The sequence below is a fragment of the Scyliorhinus torazame genome, chromosome 3 (assembly GCF_047496885.1).
Source record: "Scyliorhinus torazame isolate Kashiwa2021f chromosome 3, sScyTor2.1, whole genome shotgun sequence".
In the NCBI taxonomy this organism is placed as follows: Eukaryota; Metazoa; Chordata; class Chondrichthyes; order Carcharhiniformes; family Scyliorhinidae; genus Scyliorhinus; species Scyliorhinus torazame.
The window spans coordinates 312178651-312196933 of record NC_092709.1 but is presented as its reverse complement, the minus strand read 5'-3'; positions in this window follow the sequence as shown (position 1 = coordinate 312196933).

Below are 18283 nucleotides of genomic sequence, written 5' to 3'. Positions count from 1 at the left end.
ACGCAGGGAGGCTAAGGATAAACGGGGGAAGCCGAGGTCAGCCAGAGTTTGCTGACTCCGGGAAGCAATATGGGGGGGGTGCAATCAAGCTAGAGCGGGATCTAGTGGCGGGGGCGGGGGAGGGGGGGGATGAACTGGGTTGCTGCTGATAAGGGGAAGGGGGAGCTGTTACGGGATGGGATGGTCGGGACGGGAGGGTGCTGTCTGGGGGACAAGCGGTTGCGTGGGAACCGGGTGAGGAGCTGGTTTAAAAAAGGGGATGGCTAGTCGACGAGGGGGGGGGGTAAAGAGCCCCCCAACCCGGTTGATCACATGGAATGTGAGAGGGTTGAATGGGCCGATTAAGAGGGCAAGGGTATTTGTGCACCTAAAGAAGCTAAAGGCAGACGTGGTTATGCTTCAGGAGACGCACCTGAAACTGGCGGATCAAGTCAGATTAAGAAAAGGATGGGTGGGACAGGTATTCCACTCGGGCTTGGATGCAAAAAATAGAGGGGTGGCAATACTGGTGGGGAAACGGGTATCGTTTGAGGCGAAGACCATAGTGGCGGACAGTGGGGGTAGGTACGTGATGGTGAGTGGCAGATTGCAAGGTGAAGCGGTGGTGCTGGTGAACATATGTGCCCCGACCTGGGATGATGCAAACTTTATGAAGCGTATGTTGGGGCGCATCCCGGACCTGGAGATGGGAAAGTTGGTAATGGGGGGGGACATCAACACGGTGCTAGACCCAGGGCTGGACCGGTCCAGATCTAGGACCGGGAGGAGGCCGGCAGCGGCCAAGGTGCTAAAGGGCTTTATGGAGCAGATGGGAGGAGTGGATCCCTGGAGATTTACTAGACCGAGGAGTAAAGAGTTTTCCTTCTTCTCCCATGTCCACAAAGTGTACTCCCGGATAGACTTCTTTGTCCTGGGAAGGGCGCTGATCCCGAAGGTGGCAGGAACGGAGTATTCGGCGATAGCCATTTCAGATCATGCCCCACATTGGGTAGATCTGGAACTAGGGGAGGAAAAGGAGCAATGCCCACTTTGGAGATTGGACATGGGACTATTGGCGGACGAGGGGGTATGTGGAAGGGTGAGGGGATGTATTGAAAGATACCTAGAGGTCAATGATGACGGAGAGGTCCAGGTGGGAGCAGTCTGGGAGGCGCTGAAGGCGGTGGTGAGAGGGAAGCTGATTTCCATAAGGGCCCATAAGGGGAAACAAGAGGGTAAAGAAAGGGAGAGACCGATTGGGGAGATTCTGAGGGTGGATAGGCAATATGCGGAGGCTCCGGACGAAGGGCTACACAGGGAAAGCCGGAGACTACACACGGACTTTGACTTGTTGACCACGGGTAAGGCGGAGACGCAGTGGAGGAAGGCACAGGGAGTACAGTATGAATACGGAGAGAAGGCGAGCCGACTGCTGGCCCAACAACTTAGGAAGAGGGGGGCGGCGAGAGAGATCGGAGGAGTTAGAGACGAGGAGGGAAGGATGGAACAGAGAGCGGAGAGGGTGAACGGGGGATTTAAGGTATTCTACGAGAGGCTGTATAAGGCCCAACCCCCAGAAGGGAAAGAGGGAATGATGCATTTCCTAGACCAGTTGGAGTTCCCGAAGGTTGAGGAGCAGGAGAGGACAGGACTGGGAGCGCAGATTGAGGTAGAGGAGGTGGTTAAAGGAATCGGGAACATGCAGGCACAGAAGGCCCCGGGACCAGATGGGTTCCCGGTGGAATTCTATAGGAAATATGTGGACCTGCTGGCCCCACTCTTGACGAGAACCTTCAATGAGGCTAAGGAAAGGGGGGACACTACCCCCAACGATGTCGGAGGCGACGATATCGTTGATCCTGAAAAGAGACAAAGACCCGCTGCAGTGCGGGTCATACAGGCCCATCTCCCTCCTGAACTTGGATGCCAAGTTATTGGCCAAAGTGATGGCGACAAGGATAGAGGACTGTGTCCCTGGGGTGGTGCACGGTGACCAAACAGGATTTGTTAAAGGGAGGCAATTGAATACCAATATACGGAGGTTGTTGGGGGTGATGATGATGCCCCCACCGGAGGGGAAGGCGGAGATAGTGGTGGCTATGGATGCAGAGAAGGCATTTGATAGAGTGGACTGGGACTACTTGTGGGAGGTACTGAAGAGATTTGGATTTGGAGAGGGGTTCATTAGATGGGTTCGGCTCCTATACGGGGCCCCGGTGGCAAGTGTGATTACAAATAGGCAATGATCCGACTACATCCGACTATATAGGGGCACAAGACAGGGGTGCCCGTTACTGTTCGCGTTGGCAATTGAGCCATTGGCCATAGCGCTGAGGGGCTCTAGGAAGTGGAGAGGGGTACTTAGAGGAGGAGAAGAGCATCGGGTGTCATTATAGCGGATGATCTGCTGTTATATGTCGCGGACCCAGTGGAAGGGATGCCTGAGATAATGCAGACACTCAGGGAGTTTGGAGAGTTTTTGGGATACAAACTGAATATGGGGAAGAGTGAACTGTTTGTGATGCACCCCGGGGAACAGGGCAGGGGAATAAACGAGCTGCCGCTGAGGAGGGTAACAAGAGATTTCCGGTATTTAGGGATCTAGGTGGCCAGGGACTTAACTTAAGCTTAACTTGACACGACTGGTAGTGCAGATGGAGGAGGACTTTAAGAGGTGGGATATGGTGCCCCTGTCATTGGCGGGCAGGGTGCAGGCGGTTAAAATGGTGGTCCTCCCGAGGTTTCTTTTCGTGTTTCAGTGCCTCCCCATACTGATTACAAAGACCTTTTTTAAGAAGGTGGACAGGAGCATCATGAGCTTTGTGTGGGCCGGAAAGACCACAAGGGTAAAGAGGGGGTTCCTGCAGCGCAGTAGAGATAGAGGGGGACTGGCACTGCCGAGTCTGAGTGATTATTATTGGGCCGCTAACGTGTCTCTGATGTGTAAGTGGATGAGGGAAGAAGAAGGAGCGGCGTGGAAAAGGCTGGAGATGGCGTCCTGTAGGGGAACTAGCTTAAAAGCACTGGCAACGGCACTGCTGCCGTTCTCCCCGAAAAGGTACACCACAAACCCAGTGGTGGTGGCGACTCTGAAGATTTGGGGGCAGTAGAGATGACATAGGGGAGTGACGGGGGCCTCAGTGTGGTCCCCGATAAGGAACAACCACAGGTTCGTCCCAGGAAGGATAGACGGGGGATTTCAATCTTGGCAGCGAGCAGGAATTGCGCAACTGAAGGACTTGTTCTTGGACGGGACGTTCGCGAGTCTGGGAGCACTGACAGAAAAATATGGGCTGCCACCTGGGAATGCATTTTGTTATATGCAAGTGAGGGCATTTGTGAGGCAACAGATGAGGGAATTTCCGCAGCTCCCGGCGCAAGGGATCCAGGACAGAGTGATTTCGGGGGCATGGGTGGGTGACGGTAAGGTGTCCGATATATACAGGGAAATGAGAGATGAGGGGGAGACGATGATAGAGGAGCTGAAGGGAAAATGGGAGGAGGAGCTGGGGGAAGAGATTGAGGAAGGGCTGTGGGCAGATGCCCTAAGTAGGGTAAATTCCTCGTCCTCGTGTGCCAGGCTCAGCCTGATCCAATTCAAGGTTCTACACAGGGCGCATATGACGGGAGCAAGATTGAGCAGGTTTTTTGGGGTGCAGGATAGGTGCGGGAGGTGCGCGGGAAGCCCGGCAAACCACACCCACATGTTTTGGTCATGTCCGGTATTGCACGGGTTCTGCGTGGGTGTGGTAAAAGTGATTTCAAAGGTGGTGGGGGTCCGGGTCGAACCAAACTGGGGGTTGGCTATATTCGGGGTTGCAGATGAGCCGGGAGTGCAGGAGGCGAGAGAGGCCGATGTTCTGGCCTTTGCGTCCCTAGTAGCCCGGCGAAGGATTCTACTTATGTGGAAAGAAGCTAAACCCCTGGGCGTGGAGGCCTGGATAAACGATATGGCAGGGTTTATAAAACTGGAGCGGATAAAGTACGCACTAAGAGGTTCGGCTCAGGGGTTCACTAGGCGGTGGCAACCGTTCCTCGACTATCTCGCAGAGCGATAAGGGAAAATAGGAAAGACAACAGCAGCAACCCAGGGGGGAGGGGGGGAAGGGGAGGGGGGAGGGTGCATTCAGGTCTTTGGGGGGTTTTTGTGTGTTGTTACATATTTGTTGTTCATAGTTATCTTCTCAATGTTACTATTTCTTTTCGTTTTTCTTTTTATTTGTGTTGGCACTTGCCGTTAGTTAATATATTATTTTAAAAACGATCAATGTATATATTGTTACAAAGTTGTAAAAGTGGAAAATTCTTGGTTGATCGAAAAACATTAATAAAATATATATTTTTTTAAAAATAAAAAATCATAGAATCATAGAATCACTACAGTGAAGAAGGAGGCCATTCAACTCATTGAGTCTGCACCAACCCTCTGATAGAGCACCCAACCTAGGCTCAGCCCCCACCCTATTCCCGCAACCCAGTAACCCCACCTAACCTTTTGGACCAATCCACCTAACCTGCACATCTTTGGACTGTGGGAGGAAACTGGAGCATCCGGGGTAAACCCACGCAGACACGGCGAGAACGTACAAACTCCGCACAAACAGTCACCCGAGGCCTGAATTGAACCCGGGACCCTGGAGTTGTGCGGCTGCAGTGCTAACCACTGTGCCACCAAGTGTATGACAGACAAAGCAGACAAGTGAACCTTGTCATTCTCTCTTCCAGAAAGTACCAACAACAAAGAAGATCAAGTCAAGGAGCAGCTTCTTACATGCTGTCCAGTCCCTGGAGTTGCCACTTTGCCAATTGGTTGATACATTTACACAGAGGCACATGAGCTGTCCGATGACCCAGGTGAATTTCTTCCATCAGGATGCTGTAAAACATAGTCAAATTGGCTGCATCTCTATCATCTCAGGACTGGTGTGCAGTACCTGTAGATGTTAGCAACCTTGTTAAAGTACCACTGCGAATTTGATTTAAATGCATTAGCCGGTAGATTTTTGTTGGGTAAGGCGATCAACGCATGTGGAGCTAAGACAGAGTTAAGGTAAAGATCAGCAATGATCTAGCTGAACTGGCTATGTGGTTGAATGGCCCATTCCTGTTCCTAAGCAATGTGCTAAAAAAATTAGCATAGAAAACCTAGAGGGAAGCAATTGCAAAGAAAACATTTGACAGAGGTTTGCAGGTCAGCTAAACCCTATTAAGTAGATTAATGCCTTGAAACCATTCTCTATTCTCTTAATAACGTTCAGGTTATTTGAAGGCTACTTCTGGATTTTGTCACTTTTTCGTGTCTGCTGCCAAGACCAGATGTCAACTAACTAGTGTTGCATTCCACATCTCTGACATATGACAGTATTCGCAGAAGAGAGCTAACATTTGGGAATGTTGTCAGCGCAGGATTACAGGGAAATTCTTTGGCATGCATTCCTAAAATATTAAAGCAAGAAGCCTCTAGGAAAGTGGAGTATGCCATGGGAGAGGATTGTTGTCAAAGTGCAGCAGTAAATGATGCTCAAATCACTTAATAATTCCATATGTCTGGCAATGGATTGTGTTTAAAACATAACCAAATAGTGTACACAAATCGACAATAGGTCCTCATGGATAGGGGAGGGGTGCCAGACGAGCTTGTTTCAATTGCAAAAAAATGTTTATTGAGTAACAGCTATTGGAGGATTGCCATTTTTTTCTACAATTCTAATTGTAAAATCTGCCCATGCAGACTCCATACTGTCTGCACAGCTTGATGGTTGATCCCAATAACAACAAAACTGAGTAGTCCAGTGAGTTAATGAGCCTTCAGACAAGTACTTTCTTCCAATTCCCTTCTTGTACCCCTGGCTGGGTGCAAGAAAAGCGCTACGCCAATATGCAAACATTCTCTCATCTGCCGAGTTAAGTTTTGCAACCCATAGAGTCCCTACAGTGCAGAAGGAGGCCATTTGGCCCTTCAGGTCTGCACCCGCCCTCTGAAAGAGCACCCTATCTAGGCCCACTCCCCCAACCCTGTCCCCGTAACTCCACCCAACCTTTGGACACTATGGCACAATTTAACCTGGCCAATCCACCTAACCTGCACATTTTGGACTTTGGTTCTGGGACGCAGTCCACCTGGCCGGAATGGCGCAAATCCGCACCCGATTCCGTGCTTGCAGCCTCATTAGTTATGCACGAGCAAGATTCTGTCTGAATCATCTGGTGCGTTAGGAGCTTATTCGCCCAACCACCGCCATACACAAAACCAGCGAAAAAACGGAACAGGGAACCAGTAACCAATCCACACCAACTTCCGACACACAACAACGAGGAGAGCCAGCCACCAATCAATAAGGGGGGAATCACAATTACCCCAGGAAAAAAAACAGCTAAATGCTAAGTACAGTGCCCTGCCAATCCCCAAATCTCCAAGGACTTGGGGCAAACCCCAGCAACTCCGACCTCGAGGATGACGGAATACCAGCCACGATGCCGAGCCCAGTACTGTCCAAAAGAAAACACAGGAAATTATGTCCCCACGACTTCCCACACATCCCCAAAGCACACACCTCGCTGAGCCTGCACAAACCTAACCCCATCCAGGACAATGCACCACCCCCACTCTTCTTATAATCTTTATTGTCACAAGTCGGCTTACATTCACACTGCAGTGAAGTTACTGTGAAAATTCCCTACTCGCCATATTCCGGCACCTATTCTGGTACACTGAAGGAGAATACACAATGTCCAATTCACCTAACAGCACGTCTTTCGGGATTTGTGGGAGGAAACCGGAGCCCCCGGAGGAAACCCACGCAGACACGGGGACAACGTGCAGAGTCCGCACATACAGTGACCCAAGCCAGGAATCGAACCTGGGACCCTGGAGCTGTGAAGCAACAGTGCTAACCAATGTGCTACCATGCTGCCCCGTTCCCGTACTGCTCACACAAGGAGGGAAAGGATAATCGCTCTAACCCTGGCCAGGAGGGGATCTCGGTCCAGGAGAAGAAGAACCATCAAGACACCCATCAATGGGCAGCACGGTGGCGTAGAGGGTTAGCGCTGCGGCCTCACGGCGCCGAGGTCCCAGGTTCGATCCCGGCTCTGGGTCACTGTCCATGTGGAGTTTGCACACTCTCCCCGTGTTTGCGTGGGTTTCTCCCCCACAACCCAAAAATGTGCAGGGTAGGTGGATTGGCCACGCTAAATTGTCCCTTAATTGGAAAAAATGAATTTTAAAGAGACACCCATCAACAGGGAATCCTAGGAGGATAGGGCGGCCCTCCTCCCTCACTACCCGTTAACCCCCACCTTCTCCACTGGGCCAGACCAACAAAGAACAAAGAACAAAGAAAAGTACAGCACAGGAACAGGCCCTTCGGCCCTCCAAGCCCGTGCCGACCATGCTGCCCGACTAAACCACAATCTTCTCCACTTCCTGGGTCCGTATCCCTCTATTCCCATCCTATTCATGTATTTGTCAAGATGCCCCTTAAATGTCACTATCGTCCCTGCTTCCACCACCTCCTCCGGCAGTGAGTTCCAGGCACCCACTACCCTCGATGTAAAAAACTTGCCTCGTACCTCTACTCTAAACCTTGCCCCTCGCACCTTAAACCTATGCCCCCTAGTAATTGACCCCTCTACCCTGGGGAAAAGCCTCTGACTATCCACTCTGTCTATGCCCCTCATAATTTTGTAGACCTCTATCAGGTCGCCCCTCAACCTCCGTCGTTCCAGTGAGAACAAACCAAGTTTATTCAACCGCTCCTCATAGCTAATGCCCTCCATACCAGGCAACATTCTGGTAAATCTCTTCTGCACCCTCTCTCAAGCCTCCACATCCTTCTGGTAGTGTGGCGACCAGAATTGAACACTATACTCCAAGTGTGGCCTAACTAAGATTCTATACAGCTGCAACATGACTTGCCAATTCTTAGACTCAATGCCCCGGCCAATGAAGGCAAGCATGCCGTATGCCTTCTTGACTACCTTCTCCACCTGTGTTGCCCCTTTCAGTGACCTGTGGACCTGTACACCTAGATCTCTCTGACTTGCAATACTCTTGAGGTATATTCCCTACCTGCATTAGACCTTCCAAAATGCATTACCTCACATTTGTCCGGATTAAACTCCATCTGCCATCTCTCCGCCCAAGTCTCCAAACAATCTAAATCCTGCTGTATCCTCTGACAGTCCTCATCGCTATCCGCAATTCCACCAACCTTTGTGTCGTCTGCAAACTTACTAATCAGACCAGTTACATTTTCCTCCAAATCATTTATATATACGACAAACAGCAAAGGTCCCAGCACTGATCCCTGTGGAACACCACTAGTCACAGCCCTCCAATTAGAAAAGCATCCTTCCATTGCTACTCTCTGCCCTCTATGACCTAGCCAGTTCTGTATCCACCTTGCCAGCTCACCCCTGATCCCGTGTGACTTCACCTTTTGTACTAGTCTACCATGAGGGACCTTGTCAAAGGCCTTACTGAAGTCCATATGGACAACATCCACTGCCCTACCTGAATCAATCATCTTTGTGACCTCCTCGAAAAACTCCATCAAGTTAGTAGCATAAACAGGAGCAGCACAATGCTCACCCAGATTAGAAAAGGGAAAAAAGAAATCCCCAGGTTATGGACACCCAACCGACTCTTGGTAACCCCCGTGATTATAGAATTATTATTATAGAATTTACAGTGCAGAAGGAGGCCATTTGGCCCATCGAGTCTGCACCGACTCTTGGAAAGAGCACCCTACTCAAGGTCAACACCTCCACCCTATCCCCATAACCCAGTAACCCCACCCAACACTAAGGGCAATTTTGGACACTAAGGGCAATTTATCATGGCCAATCCACCTAACCTGCACATCTTTGGACTGTGGGAGGAAACGGGAGCACCTGGAGGAAACCCACGCACACACGGGGAGGATGTGCAGACTCCGCACAGACAGTGACCCAAGCCGGAATCGAACCTAGGACCCTGGAGCTGTGAAGCAATTGTGCTATCCACAATGCTACCGTGCTGCCCACAAAAGGATATCCAGGGCCACACTCTTCCCCAATCCTCAGCAAAAAATATCAATCCCACTCCAGCCTCCTCTCATAACAGACAAGCTGAAATTCAAATCTAAAGTAAAAAATAGAAACCCAAAACGGATTAGCTCTAACTGAGGGGACTATCCTCAATCACGGCGAGGAATAAATAACCCTACCAACCCCAAAGCTCCACTCATCTCTGTTTTGTTATGTTTCCTTTGTAACATAAGCGGCTTCCTTGTGTTGCATTTGTCAAGCAAGATCGAGACGTGTAAATAACTTCAACTCATTTATTTACACTATGTCCACTTTTATAACTTGAGTTCGACACTACTGCTAATCCTATTGTAGCTACCTAATCTGCCTAACCAGCTGCTGTCTTCCACGTGGTGGGTGTGATAATGAATCACCCCTGTGCCTCTCCTCACTGACTGTCTCCACTGGCAAAAGGGCTGATCATGTGTGTGGTGTCCTTTATGTATGGGTTGGTGTAATGCCCCCCTGTGGTCGTGTCACCTCCTTGTGTATCGTGAATGTCCATTGGTCACCTCCTATCTAACTTATCTATTGGTTGAGTGTGTGTGTGTGATGTTTCTGGTGCTCCCTCTAGTGTCTGTCTAGCTTACATGTATTTACAGTGATGCACATCACCACAATCTCCTTGTTCCGGTTCCACGTATCTTCCTTTTTAACGAGACAGGAGGACCTGACGAAGAATCCTCCCCCCACCCCCCACCCCCACCCCCCCCACCCCCTCTCCCCCAGTCGTAAGGATTATAAGGCACTATATGAGGCATAATTACAATTAGGAGTGAAAATGAGCACAAATCCCATTTCCCAGTTGCTCAATCAGGATAAATTGCCCCATAGTGTCCAAAAGGTTCAAGGGGATTACTGGGTTACGGGGATAGGGTAGAGGTGTGGACTTAAGTAGGGTGCTCTTTCCAAGGGCCGGTGCAGACTCGATGGGCCCAATGGCCTCCTTCTGCACTGTAAATTTTATGCTTCTATGATAACCAACATTACAGGTCATCGCACCCATATTTCACACTCCCCTGTAGGAAAAAAGGCAGCATCAAGAAAACAACAACATGATCAATGGGGAGTAATGTTCAGGATAACAGCCAAGCTGCGGGACAGTCCTCAGGGTAAAGACATCCTTGTGGTCACAGGAAGACAGCAAAAACCAAGGATAAAGCAGGATCGACGAGCACTCTCCAGGATCTCTCAAGGATTGCGATGATCGAAGCACACATAACATTATTACTTCAGCCATGCCGACTCACCAACACCCAGATGTTCCACAGCCTAGGCTCCGGCCAGGAGGGGATGGCTCGACCTGTTTGGCCACCCCCAATCCTGCATGACGAACATCAGGAACAGGACAATACCAGACCAGTGATCAGTGGACCAGACAGACCCCCGGCCTCAAAGACAGGATAAGTTTTGCTCCATTGAATCTGATGCTCCCGCCCTCCAAATCAAGATCACCAAAACGTGGCAGCCAATCCTTGAACTCACTTGGGAACGCCTCCAACACCCCTTGCAAGGGGCCAGGCCCCGGGGTATACCCCACTCAGTCTCCCACTCCTTCCCCCGAACCCTTTAGGAACCATGCAACAGGCTGGAAGCCCAATTCTCCACCCCCCTATGTTGCTATGACCCTCACAGCGGGAAATCCACCAGGCGGGCTTTGGTGTAATTATGGCCAATCGCAACCCTGGCGTGGTGGACCCAGCGAGGAGATCAAGGCGGTCATCCCGGTGTTAATGTGCCCCTCTGGCACTGCTAGTCTGCAGAGGGGGTTCCCCAAGGATCCTGGGAGCTGAGTGAGCTTGGGCTGTGGGTGAGGGCTTGACCCTGGGTTGGCGGTCCTGTGTGTGGACTACTCCTTCCAGCCCTGGGCAACCTGAAGATCATCCTGGGCTTGGTGACCTCAGGCAGCCCTCTGGGCGTGGCGACCTCAGGCAGCCCTCTGGGCGTGGTGACCTCAGGCAGCCCTCTGTTCAACAGCATCAGCCTGGTCAAATCTTTTAAATTCTGTGAACTCCTCACCCTGTACTGCTCTCTGGGCATCCATCGCAGAAATAGCCATGATTCTTTCAGAGCTTGGTCTGACTCCATCAGGTGTGGACACAATTCCGAAGAACAGGCGTTCTGTTACTTTCATAACTGTCTGCTTTTAACTGCTTTATGTACATAGAACATCGAACATACAGTGCAGAAAGAGGCCATTCGGCCCATCATGTCCGCACTGACCCACTTAAGCCCTCATTTCCACCCTATTCCCGTAACCCAATTACCCCTCCTAACCTTTTTTTAGTCACTAAGGGCAATTTATCATGGCCAATCCACCTAACCTGCATGTCTTTGGACTGTGGGAGGAAACCGGAGCACCCGGAGGAAACCCACACAGACATGGGGAGAACGTGCAGACTCCACACAGACAGTGACCCAGCGGGGAATCGAACCTGGGACCCTGGCGCTGTGAAGCCACAGTGCTATCCGCTTGTGCTACAGTGCTGCCCTTGATGGTAATCATGATTCTTTTCCTACACCAGTGTTTTTCAAACTTTTTTGCCCGGGACCTATTTTTACCAACCGGCCTTCCTTCAGGATCCCTGCCGGCTGTCCTTCGCGACCCATGCCAGCCGACATTCGCGATCCATGCTGGCCGGCCTTCGTGACCCACGCCGGCTAATCTTTGTGACCATGCCAGCCGACCTTCGCGACCCACCATTATCACTTACCTTTAATGTGAGAGGTGTGCCTGCTTGGTCCTCACAACTTCACTTGCTTTGTTATTCTATGTTATATTTCTGATAATGACTTCAGCTGACGATTGAAGATCTCACTGCATCCGTTGAAAAAGATCAGGAGGTTTGTCCTCGAACTTACCATGTGTTTGAGTTTTGAGAGTTGAGGGTTTTAAGCTTTCATTTGCTAGTGCTTCCCTGCATATGACACATATATATTTTTTTAAATTTGGAGTACCCAATTCATTTTTCCAATTAAGGGGCAATTTAGTGTGGCCAATCTACCTACCCTGCACACCTTTGGGTTGTGGGGGTGAAACCCACGCAGACATGGGGAGAATGTGCAAACTCCACACAGACAGTGACCCTGGGCCGGGATTGAACCTGGGACCTCAGTGCCATGAGGCAGTAGTGCTAACCATTGTGCCACCGTGTTGCCCTTGCATATGGCACCCATGAAATTTGAGTCCTGATTTGCAGTGGCACAATTAATAAGTCCACACCATAAGTAATCATCTTTATGCTGCTTTATTGCTGTTTTCAGCATAGTCTTCATGGAATGCTCACCAGAGGCCCTGGAGTTCACACCAGCACTGCTGGAAGCTGCAAAATGGAGACATCTCTCTCGCGTCCGGAACACGTGATGTCAGCGGACTAGGCGCGTGGCCTGCTCTCTGCCACCCCTCCAGGCAGGAAGATTGCAGCGATTCTTTTAAAAAGCTGCTCCTGGGTCAGCGCACTGTCCCGCTGGGCTCCAGGCCTGTGCACTGTTGAGGGGCATGCATGCGTGGAATGACCGGCATTTTTTAAAACCGGTAGCGCCGTTTGGCATATCATCCCATGATCGGGAATGCCGTGACGCATGGCCCCACGATCTGGAACGCTGCAATGCATGTCCCCGCAATCTGGAACGCTGCAATGCATGTCCCCGCAATCTGGAACGCTGCAATGCATGTCCCCGCGATCTGGAACGCTGCGATGCATGTCCCGCAATCTGGAATGCTGCAATGCATGTCCCCGCAATCTGGAACGCTGCGATGCATGTCCCCGCGATCTGGAACGCTGCGATGCATGGACCGATACCTGACCGCAGCCCACACGGGTTTGAAAATGACTGGTCTGCACCGTATATCTGGACATCATCTGCTATGCTGAATGCTCCTTTGCACCCCGTATGTCTTGTCTACTTTCTGCTGGGACACATCCTGACTTACTTTATGGCCAAAAGGTAGATGTGTGAATTTGTCTAGTTGCACATTACGGTAGCTATTCCTGACTTGGAACTTTCTGAAAAACATTTCCCTTGCCAGTGCTTTTCTGCTCTTTTCCAGTGTTGGAATGGCCTAATGATTCCTATTTATGGCTCGATTAAGAACTTTGGGAGCCAGGCAAATTCACAGCCGTCCAGTTGGCTTCTCTCTCACCATGATGAAATTTACCCAATCTGTAACTCTGGTGACACCTTCTTTTCTTCAATCCCTTGGAGCTGACTTACAAAATTTCCTTTTAGATCTATTGGTGCTTTGAAAGTCACCAAAATCCCAGAGGACCAGAGTCTGCACTTCCCCTTTTTGAGGGGTTGAGCTGACTGGTGGTGATTTAACCCTGAGAGTCATGGTACCTCTGGTGAGGAGCAAGATTGAGATGGTTCGTGGATAACATCAGCCGATACGGTAATTGAACCCACGCTGTTGGCATCACTCTGCATCACGAACCAGGCATCCAGCCAACTGAGCTAAACATGGGGGGTGAACCACTGGTTTAATCGCAGTGTCAATAGTGATGTGATACTCAAAATCTTCAAAATATCCGACAGATGTGGCAGGTCCGGGAGGCTTCCAGCGTCCTGGATGGCTTCATCTGCAGAAAGTGCACCCAACTGCAGCTCCTCACAGACCGCATGGTTCGGTTGGAGCAGCAATTGGATGCACTTAGGAGCATGCAGGTGGCGGAAAGCGTCATAGATCGCAGTTATGTAAGTGTGGTCACACCCAAGGTGCAGGCAGAGAAATGGGTGACCACCAGAAAGGGCAGGCAGTCAGTGCAGGAATCCCCTGTGGTTGTCCCCCTCTCGAACAGGTATACCCCTTTGGATACTGTCGGGGGGGATAACCTATCAGGGGAAAACAGCAGCAGCCAGAGCAGTGGCACCACGGCTGGCTCTGATGTTCAGAAGGGAGGGTCAAAGCGCAGAAGAGTAATAGTTATAGGGGACTCTATAGTCAGGGGAACAGATAGGCGCTTCTGTGGACGTGAAAGAGACTCCAGGATGGTATGTTGCCTCCCTGGTGCCAGGGTCCAGGATGTCTCCGAACGGGTAGAGGGAATCCTGAAGGGGGAGGGCAAACAGGTAGAGGTCGTTGTACATATTGGTACTAACGACATAGGCAGGAAGAGGCATGAGGTCCTGCAGCAGGAGTTCAGGGAGCTAGGCAGAAAGTTAAAAGACAGGACCTCGAGGGTTGTAATCTCGGGATTACTCCCTGTGCCACGTGCCAGTGAGGCTAGAAATAGGAAGATAGAGCAGACAAACACGTGGCTAAACAGCTGGTGTAGGAGGGAGGGATTCGGTTATCTGGACCACTGGGAGCTCTTCCGGGGCAGGTGTGACCTGTATAAGATGGACGGGTTGCATCTAAACCGGAGAGGCATAAATATCCTGGCCGCGAGATTTGCTAGTGTCACACGGGAGGGTTTAAACTAGTATGGCAGGGGGGTGGGCACGGGAGCAATAGGTCAGAAGGTGAGAGCGTTGAGGGAGAACTAGGGAATATGGACAGTGTGGCTCTGAGGCAGAGCAGACGGGGAGAAGTTGCTGAACACAGCGGGTCTGGTGGCCTGAAGTGCATATGTTTTAATGCAAGGAGCATTACGGGTAAGGCAGATGAACTTAGAGCTTGGATTAGTACTTGGAACTATGATGTTGTTGCCATTACAGAGACCTGGTTGAGGGAAGGGCAGGATTGGCAGCTAAACGTTCCAGGATTTAGATGTTTCAGGCGGGATAGAGGGGGATGTAAAAGGGGAGGCGGAGTTGCGCTACTTGTTCAGGAGAGTATCACAGCTATACAGCGAGAGGACACCTCAGAGGGCAGTGAGGCTATATGGGTAGAGATCAGGAATAAGAAGGGTGCAGTCACAATGTTGGGGGTATACTACAGGCCTCCCAACAGCCAGCGGGAGATAGAGGAGCAGATAGGTAGACAGATTTTGGAAAAGAGTAAAAACAACAGGGTTGTGGTGATGGGAGACTTCAACTTCCCCAATATTGACTGGGACTCACTTAGTGCCAGGGGCTTAGACGGGGCAGAGTTTGTAAGGAGCATCCAGGAGGGCTTCTTAAAACAATATGTAAACAGTCCAACTAGGGAAGAGGCGGTACTGGACCTGGTATTGGGGAATGAGCCCGGCCAGGTGGTAGATGTTTCAGTAGGGGAGCATTTCGGTAACAGTGACCACAATTCAGTAAGTTTTAAAGTACTGGTGGACAAGGATAAGAGTGGTCCGAGGATGAATGTGCTAAATTGGGGGAAGGCTAATTATAACAATATTAGGCGGGAACTGAAGAGCATAGATTGGGGGCGGATGTTTGAGGGCAAATCAACATCTGACATGTGGGAGGCTTTCAAGTGTCAGTTGATAGGAATACAGGACAGGCATGTTCCTGTGAGGAAGAAAGACAAATACGGCAATTTTCGGGAACCTTGGATGACGAATGATATTGTAGGCCTCGTCAAAAAGAAAAAGGAGGCATTTGTCAGGGCTAAAAGGCTGGGAACAGACGAAGCCTGTGTGGCATATAAGGAAAGTAGGAAGGAACTTAAGCAGGGAGTCAGGAGGGCTAGAAGGGGTCATGAAAAGTCATTGGCAAATAGGGTTAAGGAAAATCCCAAGGCTTTTTACACTTACATAAAAAGCAAGAGGGTAGCCAGGGAAAGGGTTGGCCCACTGAAGGATAGGCAAGGGAATCTATGTGTGGAGCCAGAGGAAATGGGCGAGGTACTAAATGAATACTTTGCATCAGTATTCACCAAAGAGAAGGAATTGGTAGATGTTGAGTCTGGAGAAGGGGGTGTAGATAGCCTGGGTCACATTGTGATCCAAAAAGACGAGGTGTTGGGTGTCTTAAAAAATATTAAGGTAGATAAGTCCCCAGGGCCGGATGGGATCTACCCCAGAATACTGAAGGAGGCTGGAGAGGAAATTGCTGAGGCCTTGACAGAAATCTTTGGATCCTCGCTGTCTTCAGGGGATGTCCCGGAGGACTGGAGAATAGCCAATGTTGTTCCTCTGTTTAAGAAGGGTGGCAGGGATAATCCCGGGAACTACAGGCCGGTGAGCCTTACTTCAGTGGTAGGGAAATTACTGGAGAGAATTCTTCGAGACAGGATCTACTCCCATTTGGAAGCAAATGGACGTATTAGTGAGAGGCAGCACGGTTTTGTGAAGGGGAGGTCGTGTCTCACTAACTTGATCGAGTTTTTCGAGGAGGTCACTAAGATGATTGATGCAGGTAGGGCAGTAGATGTTGTCTATATGGACTTCAGTAAGGCCTTTGACAAGGTCCCTCATGGTAGACTAGTACAAAAGGTGAAGTCACACGGGATCAGGGGTGAACTGGCAAGGTGGATACAGAACTGGCTAGGCCATAGAAGGCAGAGGGTAGCAATGGAGGGATGCTTTTCTAATTGGAGGGCTGTGACCAGTGGTGTTCCACAGGGATCAGTGCTGGGACCTTTGCTCTTTGTAGTATATATAAATGATTTGGAGGAAAATGTAACTGGTCTGATTAGTAAGTTTGCAGACGACACAAAGGTTGGTGGAATTGCGGATAGCGATGAGGACTGTCTGAGGATACAGCAGGATTTAGATTGTCTGGAGACTTGGGCGGAGAGATGGCAGATGGAGTTTAACCTGGACAAATGTGAGGTAATGCATTTTGGAAGGGCTAATGCAGGTAGGGAATATACAGTGAATGGTAGAACCCTCAAGAGTATTGAAAGTCAAAGAGATCTAGGAGTACAGGTCCACAGATCACTGAAAGGGGCTACACAGGTGGAGAAGGTAGTCAAGAAGGCATACGGCATGCTTGCCTTCATTGGCCGGGGCATTGAGTATAAGAATTGGCAAGTCATGTTGCAGCTGTATAGAACCTTAGTTAGGCCACACTTGGAGTATAGTGTTCAATTCTGGTCGCCACACTACCAGAAGGATGTGGAGGCTTTAGAGAGGGTGCAGAAGAGATTTACCAGAATGTTGCCTGGTATGGAGGGCATAAGCTATGAGGAGCGATTGAATAAACTCGGTTTGTTCTCACTGGAACGAAGGAGGTTGAGGGGCGACCTGATAGAGGTATACAAAATTATGAGGGGCATAGACAGAGTGGATAGTCAGAGGCTTTTCCCCAGGGTAGAGGGGTCAATTACTAGGGGGCATAGGTTTAAGGTGAGAGGGGCAAAGTTTAGAGTAGATGTACGAGGCAAGTTTTTTACGCAGAGGGTAGTGGGTGCCTGGAACTCACTACCGGAGGAGGTAGTGGAGGCAGGGACGATAGGGACATTTAAGGGGCATCTTGACAAATATATGAATAGGATGGGAATAGAAGGATACGGACCCAGGAAGTGTAGAAGATTGTAGTTTAGTCGGGCAGTATGGTCGGCACGGGCTTGGAGGGCCGAAGGGCCTGTTCCTGTGCTGTACATTTCTTTGTTCTTTGTTGTTGTCTCATTGAAACAGTCTGCTTGGCATCTGACTGGAGGACACTTTTCAATGGGTGTACTTCCCATTGGGTGTACCAGGGGCTGCTTTAGCACAGGGCTAAATCGCTTGCTTTGAAAACAGACCAAGGCAGGCCAGCAGCACGGGTCAATTCCCGTACCAGCCTCCCTGAACAGGCGCTGGAATGTGGCGACTAGGGGCTTTTCACAGTAACTTCATTTGAAGCCGACTTGTGACAATAAGCGATTTTCATTTCATTTCATTTCCTTCAACCCTCATTGTTGCCTCCTTAATCTCATAGTTTACTGAGCTAATCTGCAGCTCTTCCCAACTGCCCAACCCCAGGATCTTCAGCTGTAATAACATAGAGCAAACAGTTAACATCTATTCCTTTGTTTGCCCCTTTTACTTGGGTTGTTCCTGGTTGTTGAATCTCAGTTCCCTAACATTGTTCTGTTTCAGAACACCTTTTATCGGAAACCCATTTTCTTTCAAACTCTCAGAAACAACCTTCAGGAATAACCTGTACTCCATCATCAGCCTTTAGGTTCAGATTTAGCGTTGTGAGCTTTTCCCTCTCCTTCATCCTGATCTGAATGATTGTGTGAATTTCTTTTCTCTGGGAACCGTCGCATCCGGACATGCACTAGTTTGGTTCCTACTTCTATCAGGTTTTTTAATTCACTGTCATCTTCCAGGGTATGGGTGCGTGAATTTCTTTTCCTGTCCATTTTCCCTGTTGCTCTGCCTCTGGTGCTTCATCTTCCACAATCTCTCTTTGTTTTGCACACCTTTGC